This window comes from Salvelinus fontinalis, chromosome 31 (genome assembly GCF_029448725.1).
Source record: "Salvelinus fontinalis isolate EN_2023a chromosome 31, ASM2944872v1, whole genome shotgun sequence".
Classification (NCBI taxonomy): domain Eukaryota; kingdom Metazoa; phylum Chordata; class Actinopteri; order Salmoniformes; family Salmonidae; genus Salvelinus; species Salvelinus fontinalis.
In genome coordinates, this window is record NC_074695.1 from 22,397,450 (window position 1) to 22,410,451 (window position 13,002).

General features: G+C 47.1%; 1 protein-coding gene across 8 annotated transcripts in view; it reads left to right on the forward strand.

The window, feature by feature from the left end:
• Positions 1-13,002, forward strand: part of LOC129829826 (calmodulin-binding transcription activator 1-like) — a 120,566-nt gene that overhangs the window by 35,580 nt on the left and 71,984 nt on the right. The gene's annotated exons all lie outside the window — the stretch shown is intronic.

Here is a 13,002-nt window from a genome sequence, read left to right on the forward strand (position 1 = left end):
CCTCTAGCAGTCCTTTCCCAGAGTGGAGAGGTTCTTCCCCTCTAAGCTGAGTTATTTAACGGCACCTCTTGAGTGATTATGTGCTGCTGAATTAAACATCACAGCTGGGCCTCAGCCGCTGGCTTTCTCACACACACACACAAACACTCACGCACGCACGCACGCACGCACGCACACACACACACACACACACACACACACACACACACACAGACAGACAGACTAACACACACACACACACAGACACACACACACACACACACACACACACACACACACACACACAGACTAACACACACACACACACACAGACTAACACACACACACACACACAGACTAACACACATCTCTCTCTTCCTGTTCCTCAAAAGTTCCAACTCTTTAATATGCCGCCTGGACCCCATTGGCAGGCTGGTACAGAAGGTTCTTCAGGAGGAACACAGGCCTTCAGTAGTGGGGAGGAGAGCACCAGATAGATACAATACCTGCTGCCTTCAAAATAGATGTGATGTGAGAGAGACCAGGGAGAGATGTCAAGATGTGACAGAGACCACACCATCCTCCGTTAAACATGCATACATCCACATGCCCACCCATCTCCCATACAGTGCAGTCGGAAAGTATTCAGACCCCTTGACTTTTTCCACATTTTCTTATGTTATGTCTGGAGTACGTTCATCAAGGATCTCTGTACTTTACTCTGTTCATATTTCCCTCTGTCCTGACTAGTCTGCCAGTCCCTGCTGCTGAAAAACATCCCCACAGCATTATGCTGCCATCACCATGCTTCACCATAGGGATGGTGCCAGGTTTCCTCCAGATGTGGAGCTTGGCATTCAGGCCAAAGAGTTCAATCTTGGTTTCATCAGACCGAGAATATTTTTTTCCCATGGTCTGAGAGTCCTTTAGGTGCCTTTTGGAAAACTCCAATCGGGCTGTCATGTGCCTTTTACTGAGGAGTTGCTTCCATCTGGCCACTCTACCATAAAGGCCTGATTGGTGGAGTGCTGCAGAGATGGTTGTCCTTCTGGAAGATTCTCCAATCTCCACAGAGGACCTCGGGAGCTGTCAGAGTGACCATTGGGTTCTTGGTCACCTCCCTGATCACAGCCCTTCTCCCCCGATTGCTCAGTTTGTCCGGGCGGCCAGCTCTAGGAAGAGTCTTGGTGGATCCAAACTTCTTCCATTTAAGAATGATGGAGGCCACTGTGTTCTTGGGGATCTTCAATGCTGCAAAATTGTTTTGGTACCCTTCCCCAGATCTGTGCCTTGACACGATACTGTCTCTGAGCTCTACAGACAATTCCTTTGACCTCATGGCTTGGTTTTTGCTCTGACATACGCTGTCAACTGTGGGATCTTATATAGACAGGTGTGTGCCTTTCCAAATCATGTCCAATCAATTGAATTTACCATAGGTGGAAACAGGTGGAACAGGTGGAAACATCTCAAGGATGATCAGTGGAAACAGGATGCACCTGAGCTCAATTTCAAGTCTCATAGCAAAGGGTCTGAACACTTATGTAAATAATGTATTTCTGTTTTTTATTTGTAATACATTTGCAAACAATTCTAAAAACCTGTTTTCACTTTGTCATTGTGGGGTGTTGTGTGTAGATTGATAAAAAAGATTGAATCCATTTAACAATAAGACTATAACGTAACAAAATGTGGAAAAAGTCAATGGGTCTGAATACTTCCCGAATGCCCTTTATATACCCCCTAGAGTGCCTCACAGGGGAGAAGGTCCTTAGGAGACCCCCTGCCTCCCACCATCTCCCCTGCTGAGCCTCCTCCTATGCCTTTCTCACACAGACCTGGGTGGACACGGCTGAACTGGCCAATTCACAGCATGACACTCCTTGAAACTGGCACGTGCCCTTGGATTGGTACACACCCCGGGCGCCAGGAACACCATGGCATGGATGCGGTGGAGCGAAAAGGAGAGGAGGAAGAGAGGGATGGGAGAGAGGGAAAGAGAGGGGGCGGAAGGCAAAGAGCGCTGACACCAGACACCCAATTAGAGTGTCTATACTGAGAGCATTTAACAAAGGCTTTTTGAGAGAGGAGCCAGAGAGAGGGGAAGATGGGTTCAACAGAGACTCCTCCACCACCTCGACAGGAGCTGGCTGCAGGGCGTTTACTCCATTTTAGCTTGTTTGATGTGGAGTGTTGTTTGCCTGTTTATGCCGTTGTGTGAGTGTGTGTATGCATGTGTGTGAGGGCCTGTGTGTTTTTGTGTCTTAATGTGTATGGCAGCAGCAACATTAGCAGCCACCCCCACACTCCCAAACACACCCTTTGGCGGTGAGAGAGCGACAAAACATTCCAAACAAAAGGATAAAGGAGAAGTATTGTGCCTGTGGAGCTGTGGAGGTGAACTTACAGCACCACAGAGGCAGTTGACCTTGAAATGAGCACCAGTGTTTGGGGACAGCCAGAGAGGGTGGCAGGGAGGGAGGGAGGGAGGGAGGGAGGGAGGGAGGGAGGGAGGGAGGGAGGGAGGGAGGGAGAGAGAATGGGAGGGATGTAGGGAGGGAGAGAGGGAGGGAGGCAAGGAGGGACGTAGGGAGAACTAGAGAGAGGAAGGAAGGAAGGGAGGGAGGGAGGGAGGGAGGGAGGGAGGGAGGGAGGGAGGGAGGGAGGGAGGGAGGGACCGAGAGGGAGGCGAGAGGGAGGCGAGAGGGAGGGGTGCGTTTAAGAGCTTAACCCCAGTGCCAGGGGCCAGGAGGCTGCTTAATGACGGGCACACCATGCCATCCATCACCATGCCACCGCCAGGGCAACTGCCCCAGCAAAGCCCACAGAGCACGGCCATAATCACCTCTCACACCCACATACACCAACACACACACACACACACACACACACACACACACACACACACACACACACACACACACACACACACACACACACACACACACACACACTGCACATCGGTTTACACACACGCAGACCAGCATGCACCCACTTTCAACTGCTAAACACACATGGTAATAAACACAGGCCAGGTTTAAGTGCAGGGTGTTAATCACCTAATGGGCACTCTCACACAAACATAATAACTCACACAGACACAGTCCAGCATACAGGAAGAGGTCAGTCCGTTGATTTACCGTCATGCAAACATTCTGCAGATTTTAGAGAATACATGTTTGCATATCACATAAACAAATAATCCCATATGATTTTTCTCACACATGAATACACATAAACTAAGACACTAATATCTATACAGTACATAATATCTATACAGTACATCCCTCATGCATTTTCACATCCCCCAAAACAAAGTGTGGAATTGACGTTGCACGTTTGTGACAAAATAATCGAGTGTTCCAGTTTACCTCATATTATGCATTGAAATGGATGTCCCTGTAGTGGGCTAGTTAAATTGTCCCTGTTGTGGGCTAGCGTAGCCACATACAATACCAGGGTTTTTCTTTATTTTTACAATTTTCTACATTGTAGAATAATAGTGAAGACATGAAAACAATGAAATAACACATATGTAATCATGTAGTAACCAAAAGAGTGTTAAACAAATCAAAATATATTTTATATGTTAGACTCTTCAAAGTAGCCACCCTTTGCCTTGATGATAGCTTTGCACACGCTTGGCAATCTCTCAACCAGCCTCAGCTGGAATGCTTTTCCAACAGTCATGAAGGAGTTCCCACATATGTGACCGAAATTGTGTCTTTTACATTGGATAAAAGTAGAGACTCAGAGCTACAAAATTGTATTTCATACACTACAGTTGAGGAACAATAGGAAAGTAATCCTGCTTTGAAAGTTGATAAACTTGTAAACTCACTTTTGAGAAAATGACCTTTGAATGGGTTGGTACTACTACTGGAGAGCCTGTCTTTGTCTACACCCATTCAGCATTGTTCAGACCCTCTTAAGTTTTAGCCCCACACAACTCTTTAAGGGTTGATCCAAGCGTTCTGTACTAACAACAGCAGGCAAGCACCCAAGCTAACTTGCTAGTTACTTCCATACGGACTCGGGAGAGGCGAAGGTCAATAGCAATGCGTCCTCCGAAACACAACACAACCAAGCCGCACTGGTTCTTGACACAATGCCCATCCAACCCGGAAGCCAGCCGCACCAATGTATCGGGGGAAACACGTACACCTCACGACCGTGTCAGTCTGCACTGCGCTCGGCCCGCCACAGGAGTCGCTAGTGCACAATGAGACAAGGATATCCCTGCCGGCCAACCCCTCCCTAACCTGGACGACGCTGGGCCAATTGTGCGCCGCCCCATGGGCCTACCGGTCGCGGCCGGCTGCGACAGAGCCTGGGCTCGAACCCAGAAGCTCTAGTGGCACAGCTAGCCTTAGGCCACTGCACCACTCGGGAGGCCCAAAATTCACCCTTTTAAACGTTAGGACAGCAGTACTAACATTTTTGGAACTAAATGTTAATTTTGTTTGGTTGTAGTTGAAATTAGCCTTTTTAAATGTATGGACACAAGTCCTCATGTCATCGGGAACTTGAGGTTGACTTCCGTCAACAGGCTTTTGTATTGGGGGAGAGAAGGGCGTGTTTCAGAGTTCTCAACCAATGTCTATTCACTTGGGTGGGGCCACTGAGTGAGCATAGTTTACTTATGAAAACAATTCTCATTTAGAAGATAAAATTACATTTAATCTTTTTACAAATAGTTTCATATTTAAACATTTAAATTGCACGACAATTGCATGTGAATCTGATAACACAGAATGTGTAGACTTTCAAAGATAACATTTATGTCGTCCTATTATCAGATATAATGTCCCAGACACCAACTGATCTGACATCATATTCTTTAAGTACCAATGGACACTTTCAACTGGTTGGATTTCAGAAATATATTGTATCTTTCCCCAACCTCTTGATGTTACCATACTCTCTCTATGTTAACAAAGGGCTTTCCAAGAGTCCATTCTGTAGAGTGGATTGAAAAGGGGGAAGGGGGGGATCATAAACCTATTTATGGGGGGTTATAAACCTAACCCTTAGGGCAACGTCATGATAGCTAATAATATGACAACGGATAATAAGATCATACACGTAATGTTAGCTAGCGAGCCAGCCAGCTAACATTATCTAGCTAGCTAGGTAAACAATGAACCCTAATCCCAATTTATGACGTTACTACCCTGCATGAATCTGCAGGTGGCTAACCAACCAGGTGTAATGTAAGTTAGCTCACATTAGGCTATAGCTAGCCAAGCAAATGGTTCTGAGATACGAATAATAAGATCATAAATTTAACGTTAGCTAGCGAGCCATCCAACTACTGTTAGCTAGCTAGCTAGGTAAACAATGAAGCATAATCCCAACTCATGACGTTACTACCCTGCATGAATCTGCAGGTGGCTAACCAACCAGGTGTAATGTTAGCTAGCTCACATTAGACTATAGCTAGCCAACTAAATGGCTCTAAGATACAAATAATAAGATCATACACGTAACGTTAGCTAGCGAGCCATCCAGTGAACGTTAGCTAGCTAGCTAGGTAAACAATGAACCATAATCCCAACTCATGACGATACTACCCTGCATGAATCTGCAGGTAGCTAACCAAGTAGGTTCAATGTTAGTTAGTTAACATTAGGCTTTAGCTAGCCAAGCAAATGGCTCTGAGATACGAATAATAAGATCATACACGTAACGTTAGCTAGCGAGCGAGCCAGCTAACTTTAGTTAGCTAGCTAACAGTACACTTTAACTTGAAACCACTTTCTGTCAAAATTAGAAACGTAAAATTTAGCAAGCTAGACTATCTTATCCGTATACATCATTCATGGATGGACACATCTCCTGTCGGATGCCATGGTTGCCCTTAGTTTGAAGATGTAATCCGGAGAGACAGGTGTTTCTCCATCTCCTTAGCTATCATACTGGAATTCCACTGATTTCAAAACTCAGTCCTCCAGAAAGTGGGGAGCAACACATATGCAGTTTTACTACACAATACATTTCAATAAAAGCCACTTTAGTAAGGACAGTCTGACCAGCTCAAATAGACAGAAGCATGCTATATGGCAGACCAATCCAAACTCATCTCTCGGCATGTCCAGACCACCCACCCACCTCCTCCTCCTCCTCTGAGGAATGGGTGGTTTTCTCCTGACTTCTCCTCTGAGAACCTGCCTTCCCCCTCTCTCTGTGTATATGTCTGCTGTCTGATTGCTGCTAGACTCCCTAAGCTTTGAAGTCGTTCCCAGACAATCATGGCTAGCGGGATGTTTGCTCGTTTTTTCTGTGGCTAAACTGACTAGGCTCGAAATTTAACAATTTTAATCGTGTTTACAGATGGCATACAAGTTTGTTATTAAGGCACATGAAAGTTCACCAATAGTGTCACCAGCAAAGCACCCCCACACCACCACACTTCCTCCTCCGTGCTTCACGGTGGGAACCACAGATGCGGAGATCATCCGTTCACCTACTCTGCATCTCACAAAGACACGGCGGTAGGAACCAAAAATCTCTAATTTAGACTCATCAGACAAAAGGACCAATTTTCACTGGTCTAATGTCCATTGCTCTTGTTTCGTGGCCCAAGCAAGTCTCTTCTTCTTATTGGTGTCCTTTAGTAGTGGTTTCTTTGCAGCAATTCGACCATGAAGGCCTGATTCACGCAGTCTCCTCTGAACAGTTGATGTTGAGATGTGTCTGTTACTTGAACTCTATGAAGCATTTCTTTGGGCTGCCATTTCTGATGCTGGTAACTCTAATGAACTTATCCTCTGCAGCAGAGGTAACTCTGGATTTTCCTTTCCTGTGGCGGTCCTCGTGAGAGCCAGTTTCATCGTAGCGCTTGATGGTTCTTGCAACTGCACTTGAAGAAACTTTCAAAGTTCTTGACATTTTTAGGATTGACTGACCTTCATGTCTTAAAATAATGAGGGACTGTCGTTTCTCTTTGCTTATTTGAGCTTGACATAATATGGACTTGGTCTTTTACCAAATAGGGCTATCTTCTGTATACCACCCCTACCTTGTCACAACACAACTAATTGGCTCAAACGCATTAAGAAGGAAAAAAATTCCACAAATTAACTTTTAACAAGGCACACCTGTTAATTGAAATGTGTTCCCAGGTGACTACCTCATGCAGCTGGTTGAGAGAATGCGAAGAGTGTGCAAAGCTGTCATCAAGGCAAAGGGTGGCTACTTTGAAGAATCTCAAATATAACAACACATTTTTGGTTACCACATGATTCCATTTATGTTATTTCATAGTATTGATGTCTTCACTATTATTCTACAATGTAGAAAATAGTAAAAATAAAGAAAAACCCTTGAATGAGTAGGTGTGTCCAAACTTTTGACTGGTACTGTATGTCTCTGAAGCGGTTTCTCCTCCCTAGCCTATTTTCATCCATCTCCTCCTCCTCCTCCTCCTCCTCCTCCTCCTCTGAGGAATGGGTGGTTTTCTCCTGACTTCTCCTCTGAGAACCTGCCTTCCCCCTCTCTCTGTGTATCTGTCTGCTGTCTGATTGCTGCTAGACTCCCTAAGCTTTGAAGTCGTTCCCCTCCGTGCGGCTGGCTGCTTTATCTTGTTCCTCACTAGGTTTCTCCCATCAGTCCTCAGCTCCTCCACGTCCCACCAAGCCTCCTCTTCTTAATTAAGATCCTTTCATGTTAATGTCTGTTCTTATCGCTCCAGTGCTACGCAGCTCATTGTAAGAGAGAGGCCTAGCTGCTACAGTAACGTTCTGCCAGGCAGCACTGGGCCTGGAGAACCCCCCTCTCCTCTCTTCTCCTCTCCTCTCCTCTCCTCTCCTCTCCTCTCCTCTCCTCTCTCCCCATCTCCTCCTGCTCTCTTCTCCTCTCTCCCCCTTCTATCATCCATCCTTTCTCAGCCCCCACCTCTCCTCTCCTCCTCTCTCCTCTCCCAGCCCCCCTCTCGTCTCTCTCCTCTCCCCTCCCCTCCTCCACTCTCTCCTCCTCTCTCCTCGCCTCTCCCTACTCCCCTCTCTCCTCCTCTCTCCTCTCCTCTCCCAGCCCCCCTCTCTCCTCTCCCTACTCCCCTCCTCTCTCCTCTCCTCTCCCAGCCCCCCTCTCTCCTCTTCTCTCTCCCCTTAATGAGGTCGTTGTACCGTGTTGGTGGTGACGGCTACATGGAGACAAGGGGAGCGGCGAGGAAAGGAGAAGAGAGGAGAGGAGAGGAGAGGAAAGGGTGAAGGACTGTGACAGGGGTCACCAGGGCTTGCAGGCCCATGTTACAGATTACATGAACGTTTCAACCAACGGACAAGCACTGTGGTGTCTGTATCTGTCTGCCAGAGCCTGTTGAGAGCCCTGGGTCTACAGTACATGGCCTGTCCTGGTAGGAGCATTGTCCGACTCTGTAACTGTAACCCTGGTAATGAGGTTCTGGCTGCCTCCTAAATGGCACCCTATTCCCTACATAATGCATGAATTTTGACTAGAGAGCACTATGAAGGGATAGGGTGACATTTGGAACCCAGGCTCTTTCCCCTTGCTGTAGCTGTGGCAACATGCCTGGCTGAGCTCTGCTGTATAGCAGTGTGGTGTGGACTGACTCCATAGCAAGGTAGTGGTGCTGAGGCTGAGCTGAGCGTAGGAACGTTGCCTTCCTTGTGTGGGTGCCAAAGAAACCTGTTGCCTGGCTACGACTGTACCCTGGTCTTGCGGTATCGTGATGATGTGTTTTTGGTTTGTGTGTGTGTTGGTGGGGATTGTGTGTGTGTGTGTGTGCGTGTGTACATATGTGTGTTTGTGCAAGGTGTTTGTGTGTGTGTGTATGTGTGCGGAATGTATGTATGTGTGTGTGTGTGTGTGTGTGTGTTCACCCCCCTTAGTAGACCTGCCACCCCTGTGACTGCCTCCTCTGTGACTGTCTCCCCTGTGACTGCCTCCCCTATGACTGCCTCCCCTGTGACTGCCGCCCCTGTGACTGCCGCCCCTGTGACTGCCTCCTCTGTGACTGCCTCCTCTGTGACTGCCTCCTCTGTGACTGCCTTCCCTGTGACTGCCTTCCCTGTGACTCTGTGACTGCCTCCTCTGTGACTGCCTCCCCTGTGACTGCCTCCTCTGTGACTGCCCCCCCTGTGACTGCCTCCCCTGTGACTACCTCCCATGTGACTGCCTCCCCTGTGACTGCCTCATCTGTGACTGTCTCCCCTGTGACTGCCTCCCATGTGACTGCCTCCCCTGTGACTGCCTCATCTGTGACTGCCTCCTCTGTGACTGCCTCCCCTGTGACTGCCTCATCTGTGACTGCCTCATCTGTGACTGCCTCCCCTGTGACTGCCTCCCCTGTGACTGCCTCCCCTGTGACTGCCTCCTCTGTGACTGCCTCCTCTGTGACTGCCTCCCCTAGTCTCGATAGGTCATTTACTCTGCAACATCCATCCATCTGCTGTGGGGATGTTCACCAGACTACACACTAACACAACAATATAACAACACTGTCTACAAATACACATGATGCATGCATATTGCTTTTTACCTTGACTACAACTTGGATGTGCACCATCAATACCTTGGAGCCTCCCACACTAACAGATTGTGTGTTGGGTATTGGAGTTGTAGCATATCCCCCTTTACACACGAGCATGCATGCACAAACACGTGCGCACACCCACATACTGTATGCACACCACACGCACACACACACACACACACACACACACACACACACACACACACACACACACACACACACACACACACACACACACACACACACACACACACACACACACACACACACACACACAAACACACACACACACGCACACACACACACACACACACACACACACACACACACACACACACACACACAAACACACTCCCTCTCCACACACTCCAGCAACCGGATCCCACTCTCCCTCCACCACCATTGCGTAAATGTACAGCTGGAAAGCGGCCCTGTAACCCGCATGGGAAACAAGCAGGAAAACAACCAAAAGACTACATTACACAATTAATCAATAAGTTAATGAGATCTCATTTTCTCTGCAAAACAGTATCCAGGAAAAAGTTCCCCTCTCAGCTTTTTTCCTGTTTCCTTTGGAGAGAAACAAACTGGTGATATTACACAGAGGAAAAGAAAGCAGCCAGCAGGAAATTAAATTAAATTACCATCCTGATAGATTTATGTGACGCTTTACATTTTCATTGTGTTGTTTTCTTGGTGGCGGAGAGGAGGGACTAAGTGGGCCGACGAGAGCTGCTAAATGTGTTGTAAAGGCACTCTGAGGAGAGAGGGGAAAAAGTTACAGTTACACACGTTATACGCTGCCTGAGTCCCAAATGACACTCTATTCCCATTAGGCCTTGGTCAAAGTAGTGCACTACATAGGGAATAGGGTCCCGTTTGGGACAAAACCACCGCTGGCTCACACATGGATTTTACAAGTCATAGCAGCAAATTAATAATACGAAAGCCTACTGTAGCTAGCTGTAGCTGGCTCTACAGATTACTGTTGTTTGGATGAGCTGTAAGGCTGCCAGCCAAATGTTCCCATTCATTGTAGAGCAGGGACCAATGTGTGTGTGTGTGGTAGGGAACAGCAGTGTGTGTCTTTATGTATGGGTGGGGTTTAAATGGAGGGGAGGGGGGGGCTGCTATGTGGATAGAAGTTATGTTTTGTGTGTGTGTGTGTGTGTGTGTGTGTGTGTGTGTGTGTGTGTGTGTGTGTGTGTGTGTGTGTGTGTGTGTGTGTGTGTGTGTGTGTGTGTGTGTGTGTGTGTGTGTGTGTGTGTGTCTGTGTGTGTGTCTGTGTGTCTGTGTGTCTGTGTGCAATATGTGTGTGTGTGTGTGTTTGTCTTTCTTGGTGTGTATGAGTGCCTTCCCCAATGTGCTCATGAGTGCGTGCTGTGGCCCTTTATTCGCCCCTATCGTGCTAGTTAAGGATTGAGGGCATGGCCTGGCGATTACCACAGCTGGTGATGCCATCTGGGGCATCACACGCCCGCCCGCCCTGTCACCATGAACGCGGGGCACAGCCGTCTCAGGGTGTTGACTCCAATGGCAGGGAACAGGGACAACGTTTATCACAGAGGAGATAACACAGCTCCATGTCCAGCTGTGGTGGTGGGGTGTGGGCCACAGATCAGACTGGTGTAACATGGACTAAATATCCAGATACCAGTAGCACTACAAAAGAGTTTACAGACCTATCAAAGAATAGGTCTCTATACTGAGACCCTTTTTCCTACAAGGAACTGAAATGAATAAGTCAACTAAATCAAGAAAATGACTCTGTAATAACAACCATTGGGCTTTTTAAAGATGAAATGTTTTTATTGTTTTGAATGTGAGATGATTCCAACACTGGTTGGCCCTATGCACAAATCACTGAACATGGCTGTTAACAGTATTTTGAGAGAACCTGTGCAGGTCAAAATGGACTATTATGCTGTACCTTTATTATCCCTGGTGTATCTCCCTCCCCTCCTTCCATCTTTATTATCCCTGGTGTATCTCTCTCCCCTCCCTCCATCTTTATTATCCCTGTTGTATCTCTCTCCTCGTCCCTCCATCTTTATTATCCCCGGTGTTTCTCCCTCCATCTTTATTATCCCTGGTGTATCTCTCTCCCCTCCCTCCATCTTTATTATCCCTGGTGTATCTCTCTCCCCTCCCTCCATCTTTATTATCCCTGGTGTATCTCTCTCCCCTCCCTCCATCTTTATTATCCCTGGTGTATCTCTATCCCCTCCCTCCATCTTTATTATCCCTGGTGTATCTCTCTCCCCTCCCTCCATCTTTATTATCCCTGGTGTATCTCTCTCCTCATCCCTCCATCTTTATTATCCCTGGTGTATCTCTCTCCTCTCCCTCCATTCTTGATCAAGGTAGAGAGAGAGGATGAGGGGGGTGGAGAGGGGAATGGAGTAATGAGTGGTACAGATGAATGGTTTGGACCAGTAGGGAGCACAGACCTAGTAGCATGTTGATTTAGAATCCACTTAGCACTGAAGAAGCTTCAAACTGCACTCAAACACATGGTGTCATTACATTTTTTTTGTTACTTTAACATGTCTGTGTGTGTGTGTGTGTGTGTGTGTGTGTGTGTGTGTGTGTGTGTGTGTGTGTGTGTGTGTGTGTGTGTGTGTGTGTGTGTGTGTGTGTGTGTGTGTGTGTGTGTGTGTGTGTGTGTGTGTGTGTGTGTGTGTGTGTGTGTGTGGGGAGGATGGGGCGTCTATGTTAAGTGTGTTCATTATTTTGTGTGTTTGTGTCCATCTGGTTTAGTTTACATGCCTGTGTTTGCAGCATTTACTGATGCTCCTACATGTGTGTGTGTGTGTGTGTGTGTGTGTGTGTGTGTGTGTGTGTGTGTGTGTGTGTGTGTGTGTGTGTGTGTGTGTGTGTGTGTGTGTGTGTGTGTGTGTGTACCTTATGGGAGCGAGTGTGGTGCATGTGTGTGTTGTTATTGGCATTAGTGTGTTACTAATAAATTGAGTCTTAAGGAGCTGAGTGGGAGCGTTTCTCCTGCCACTGTTTACTCCGCACAGTAATCAAAGCTATTCATGATTACAGAACACAATTGATGTTATTCACACCGGCTCAACCGGTCTTTTAAACGGCACCAATTTTTCATAAGCTGTCAATTTAGGTAATTTACATACTGTAGGTAACAGTTGTGGCAGGTAAATTGGTGGATCTGACTGGGTACACGGGCAAGTTAATAGAGGGCATTGGCTCGGCATGTGGGAGGACTACACAAAATGCTATAAGTGTGTTACATGCACATAGCAGGGTTATTACCACACACGCAGACACACAATCTTCCAAAGAGGTTTTAACATCCCCTCCACATATTTCTTCAGACACATTTCTGTTTTGCTTCTCTTTCTCTGTTTCTCTCTCGCTCTCTCTCTCTGTGAGCTTTTCTCACTCAATTATTTGTGTGAGAGTTACCATGCATTTGTGTGAGAGTTACCATGACTCTCCAACAGCAGCCTATTCCAGCAGCATGTCTGTGTGCTAACACAACAGCTGTAATGCTAGAAGGTGTT